General features: G+C 36.3%; 1 long non-coding RNA gene across 1 annotated transcript; it reads left to right on the top strand.

Annotated features, from left to right (window-relative positions):
- The first annotated feature begins 4,485 nt into the window (after window positions 1-4,485).
- LOC117537011 lies at window positions 4,486-5,330 on the top strand. The gene is made up of 3 exons (XR_004567657.1): window positions 4,486-4,553; window positions 4,720-4,866; window positions 5,244-5,330. It is a non-coding gene; the product is annotated as an uncharacterized LOC117537011 (long non-coding RNA).
- The last annotated feature ends 861 nt before the right edge of the window (window positions 5,331-6,191 follow it).

The raw sequence follows: 6,191 nt of genomic DNA, 5'->3' as shown, positions 1-6,191 counted from the left end.
TTAAAACAACCTTCGGTTGACCAAAGTGCTGTACAGGCAGTAACTACAATATTGAATAACCCAATGGAAGTACAATAATAAAACAATAATTAAAAGCACAATAACTAGAAACATATAAAAAATAAATAAATAAAAAACACAAATATAAAAATGTAATGTTCAACTAGTATTAAAAGCCAGTGCAAAGAGGTGAGTTTTTAGCTGGGATTTAAAAAGTTCAATAGACTCAGCAGTCCGGATATGTGCTGGGAGGCTGTTCCACAGTCTGGGAGCTGCAACACTGAAGTCCCTGTCACCTCTGGTTTTTTTTCCTGCTCCGAGGAACCACCAACATATTCTGCTGAGGGCAATGCTCTCGCTGGAGCATGGCGGTGCAACAACTCAGACAGGTAATGTGTAACCTTAATCCTTCACTGTGGTACCACTAGCTGTGAATATGAACAATGCCAAACTCCCCTTTCTAACTGTAAAGCCAACAAAGGGAAATATTGCACCCATTAATTAAGTTATAACCATTATATTCTTATACATTGTGAAGCGCATACAATATTGCACTTTCAAACCTCCTTGTTCTGGCCATTAACATTTTAGCTCCCTGCAAAATGACAGAAAATCTTGTTGTAAGATTTGTATTCAAATGTATGGTTTTTTATTTTAGAAAGCAGAATGGGGATACCTGTCTGGAAATAGGTCGTTTTCTCAACTTTCCATACTTATCAAGACCTAAATTACTCATGGTATTTCCTATGGCACAGGAACGCTGAATACAACTTCTATCCAGAAAGGTGATAAATGTAAATAAAACAATAATTATAAAAAAGAGAAGCCGGTCAGTATTCTTCTCAGCTGTTTATGGTGTCTGTCTAGCAATTCTTTATTCATTCAGAGTGTGGGCCTCAGCAAGATCAACATGGCATATCATCTACAGTAGGTAAGAAATGTTTCATTAAATTATACCTTTACTATTTAAGTTGTTTTGTTGGCATGAGTGAATAAAATAAAACATTACACACATCCACTATACAATCATAATTAACTAAGACAATATAACGGGACATGGAGGAAAAGAGGGACTAAGGAAGGTAACATGGAGTATGGACCAACATCATATTCAAAAATAATAATTTATAAAATGAACTATTAGCCATATGTCCCCTGTGCCACCAGGCTAAAAAGTCAGCCAGGTTGGTCTGTGACAGCCTACCACAATTGCCAGGTTGCTTGTATTCATCAAGTACAGTGAATTACTGAATTATAAATGGATAGTCAGGGAATCAACTCAGCTGTGTCTCGTGAGACTTTATCAAAGCCGGGAAGACTTGTTTGTCGCGAGGCATAATACCCTATATCCGAGGCCAGTCGGTGTCTCGTGAGACCCCACTTTATCAAAGACCGGGAAGACTTGTCTGTCGCGAGGCATAAAACCCTATATCAGAGGCCAGCCGGTGTCTCGTGAGACCAGTCAACAGCAAACCATCTACTAGAATACTCGCCACTTGTTACAAACCGACCTTCAACGACTCCCTGTCAACCAAAAATTACTGTATATCTATATTAATATATTATCAAGTTAGGTTAGTTTTATAATTCTTATTATTCTCGTGTTATTCTCACACCACATTTAAAGGTAAGTCAGCTGCTACCGGTGCATTTACATTACATGCCACTGCGCCACACGCCTCCCATTTAGCTTAAGGAAGTTACGCTGTAGGTTTTTTTAAATGTCATATATCCTTGAAAAGTTACCCAAATAGGTTTAAAGACTATGTGAAAAGTGATAAATAAGTTAAAAAAGCTTTTGTAAGTATTTACTTAAGCTAACGCTAACTTTCTTAGCTGGTAAATTGCTAACAGCCAAGTGTGCTAGCGTTCTGCTTAGCAGTATCTCAACATAGTGTGATGAATAACATTAAGTATAAAAGGTTGTACATCACCTTACTTAAAACATTACTAATATTTAAACCTTAACGAAAAGTATTACAATTCATCGTCGATGACGAGCGAAGCTAAAGCCAGCTAATTTAGCTGTTAAATTCATTTCGTGACTATGACATCAAATGCCGTGACACTGGGTTGCAACTTAACAGCTAAGAGAGCTAGCATTAGCTATTTATTTATTTTAGCTTCGTTATTAAGCAAGTAAAATAAAGCACGTTTTTACATCGCTTAACTTTAGAAATGAATTATATTAAGACTTAAACTAATGGGGAAAGTATTACAATTCATTGCCTCTAACCCTGGTATGACGTATGAAGTTAAGCTAACACTAGTTTACTAAATTACTTCTCCCACTTTAGTTTCAATATAGTTCCGAAAATATGCGTTCACACCAAAAAAATCCGGAATTAGAATTTAGTTCATATGAACCTTTTCACTCCCTTTTCAGTCGCTGCTAGAGAGCAGGTACTTTAATGGGAGAAAAAGGTTCCTATTTCCTCGCATTAGCCCAGCGCTCTGTACTTAGTTCATATGAACTGTTTAGTTGTCATGAACTAAAGTGGGAAAAGTACTTGGTGTGAAAGCGCCTATTATGTCAAGTCGTATCAGCAGTGCTAATGCTAGCACGTAGGTTTACTGTATCAAATGCGTAGCTGAGCTAACGTTAGCTCAAGAACTAGAACACACTGCTCTATCTTACGGCTTTCAGATAGTTAACGTTGTATAAAGTAGCAAACGTTAACTCTTGACTACCCATTGCTATGCAACTGTTAAGTTTAGTTAACGGAATTGGTACACATATACTTAAATAACTTAGGATAAGGAATCTCACCTTTACATATTTGAAAATGTAATCCTTAATACAACAAAAAGCCTCGTCGCGGAGCTAATTCTCCAGCACATGCTGTTCAGTTTACGTGCGTTCAGAAAGACATCAAATTACTACTCACCCTTGCTGCTGTTCGAAAAAAAAACATAGATAAAATCCAATAAACTCCAAAATGTGACTCACGGGTTATATTCGTTCACAAACTTCTGATCCTTAGCTTTCTGTATTGTCTGACTACGGTCGAGTCGCCCAGGCTACTTGCACATGGCATGTCACTAACATAAACTGAATCTGTCCAGCTCATGTGATTTTTTTTATGGGCCGCTTTTTCAACCACTCCGTCGTTTTACGGCATAGTTGTTGAGACGTTTTTTTAAAACTTAATTTAACATGTTCAACGACCACTATCCAAACAATTATATATTGACATTATACAGACATTTGTTAATGAATGCTTGAAATCACCTTTTCTTGATAAGCGATAGAATATGTTCAGTGTGAATTTTACAACACTACCAAAATCAATTTGGTCCACTTAAACTTGATTTTACAAGTGTATCTTAGATTAAAATGTATGATAATGAGTATACATAAATATATATTCTAGTTGAATAACTTCAACAACTACTTTATTTAAGTAGTCATGCAAGCAGTACCTCATGAAGGTTCCAATGTCATTTCTAATGTATATTAAAACAAATATGATAACATTGTATCTAAATAAATGAATTTACATATTACGTTTACAATTAGGAACTTTATTTTGTGAACTAAGTGAAAGTTGGGCTACTTTCTTCTCATTACATTTCAGACTGAATTTTACTTCTAGAATATAATGATAATTAAATGTACATGTACATGTACTCTGATGAGAATGTCAAATGATTCATAAATAATGTGTTAATAACCATTTTGTTATGGTCCCTTCACGCTTCTATATACTCTATATTGAGATCTCTGACTGCCTGGTATCGGGGGACAATTGGTTGATCAAACAAGCAGTCAGTCATGTACACAATTTCCTCATTCATTTTAATATGCTTCGGTTATTAAAAACTAATAAAAGTGTATATTTTGTTGTTTCAGAACATGGCCCTGAAAACTGTGCTCAACACACCGATGGACACACCTTATTTCAAGCTCCCACCAATAACTGTGAAGGTGCTCAAACTGGAGGACCAGTCAAAAGTGGTGTCTTGGGACTTTGGCGCCACAGTAAAGGCGGCCACCATCAAAAATAACAAAGTGGCCATTCTGTCTGATGGCAGCAGTGTAATAAAAGTTACCATTTATGAGGAGTATGCCTCAAGAATCACAGAGGGGGGTACCTATGTAATAAGGGGGTACACACTGCGCGGGCAGTTTCCCCCATATTTTATGAATATAGCAAAAAACACGATGTTTTTTCGAGGAACCACCCTGCAAGTGCCGCAAAACCTTCTGGAGGAGGCGGAGGCCCTCCTCCACCCTGCCTCGCCATTGACCTTGATCAAGGACTGCACAGAGGGGCAAGGTTACATGTCAGTGCAGGGAGAAATAATTGAGGTAACTTTGACCTTACTTTCTAGTATTAAGATTATCAGTACGGTGGCATGTGCTCTCAAAATAAACCAGGTGGAGATGTGAATGTGTCCTAAATACATCCACGTTTTGTCTGTAGTTATCATGTTGTTATTCAATATAAAAACAGATAATAACAGAACACCTTGTTGTTTAGATGTTTGCGGTTAAAAGGGTACGGAGTGGAAAATAATTCGTCCCAACCCGGAGGTTGACATTGGAGCAGGTAGGTTATACATGTTTTACTTACATTGGTTCATTTGTTTCAATTAAGTTTCAATTTTTTTTGAAAATATTGTATCACCCCAAGATGAATACTTTGTTGAAGTTTTTTTGTTTCCACTTTGATATTGTTGTGACATTAGATACAACTATTTTGCTCCCTTAAACAGGAGTCCAACCGAATCTCCATCACCCTTTGGAGGGAAGCTGCCATGGCAGCAGCAAACATTGGGGAGCTGGTGATCATCAGCCATCTAAAGGCCACTCGCACCGACTATGGGATCCAGCTCCAATCCTCACAGCTCACCAAGATTGAGGTACGTTGTGTAATCTGTTATTTGATCTTTTTCAAACACAGTTTTAGAATGAAAGATATGTTTTTATTTGTATTTAATGTTTTTGGAACTTTTTGTTAACAAGAAAATAATAATGTATTTCTGATTGAAGACATTAACCAATTTAAATCCTGGATCTGATAATGATATGACCTTACTTATATACATTTTTTGATAGTTAAAACAGGAATTATTTGGAATTCTTATTTTAATCAATGTAATGAAAACGTATGAACATTTTAGATCAAACTAAGTGAAAAAAAGAAACTACTACATAGCCTACACTTAAATGTCATCAATTGTTTATTCGCTCAATGTAAATAGTGATTTAAATCCTTATACCCACTTTCCCTCAACAGAAGCCAAAACTGCAAACTATATATGGAGAAATTATTGGGGTGATGGACTTGGAGTGCAGCGGTTGCAGCGGTTGCAGCGGTGGTGGCGGTGGCAGTGCCAGCGCCAGTGGCAGTGCCAGTGGCAGTGGCAGTGGCAGTGGCAGTGGCGGCAGTGCCTGTGAGGTTCAGCTGCAAGTTCTGCTGGAGAGTGGGGAAGTATTCTCCATTGAGAAGGCTACATGGGAGCCTTTTGAAGCCAAATTAAAATTAGACACGATCAGGGGTAATATTTACATTGAGGGGAAAACAATAAAAAAAATAGAACAAATACGGGAATTGTAATGTAATATATGTGTAAGTTCATCAGTTTTGTTATTTGCATTTGTTGTTGTTGTTGTTGTTGTTTGTTATTCATAAATTAAATCACATCAACAAAATCTGTTGGCATTTTCATTGAAATATTCAAGTCAATAATTGATTAAATGTTAGACTTTATAATGAACTTTATTAATCTTCTGTGGCAAAATGTATTTATTCATTTAACTAACAATGAGTAAAACACTACTTTTATCTGTAACCAAACCATCACAGACAAGATAATCTACACCTCGGTTATTTTCCTGGCAGTAGGTATTTCAGGGTTGTGAAGGTATTGAGATGACACAAAATAATGATAGCTCTTCGAAAATAAAATAAAGACATACTGAATCAAACATAATGAGATACAAAATATTAAGACAAATTAATGAAATACTAAGTCTAGCCTTTTTCATTATGTTGGTTAGCGTGTTGACCATCTGCAGTACTGCGTTATACCCATTAGAAAATGTGAAATGGTCTTAACATTTTACAAAACCTAAACTGATCATTCAAAAACTGTAAAATATTAAAAATGTAGTTTAATAGATAATTTGCTTGTCACCGGCTTGAAGTTTGAATGAACTCTTTAGCTGAAGGAGTAGCATTTCA

The sequence above is a fragment of the Gymnodraco acuticeps genome, unplaced genomic scaffold, assembly GCF_902827175.1.
Source record: "Gymnodraco acuticeps unplaced genomic scaffold, fGymAcu1.1, whole genome shotgun sequence".
Taxonomy (NCBI): Eukaryota; Metazoa; Chordata; class Actinopteri; order Perciformes; family Bathydraconidae; genus Gymnodraco; species Gymnodraco acuticeps.
The sequence above is the reverse complement of the archived record's forward strand: the minus strand, read 5'-3'. Positions and strand labels throughout refer to the sequence as shown.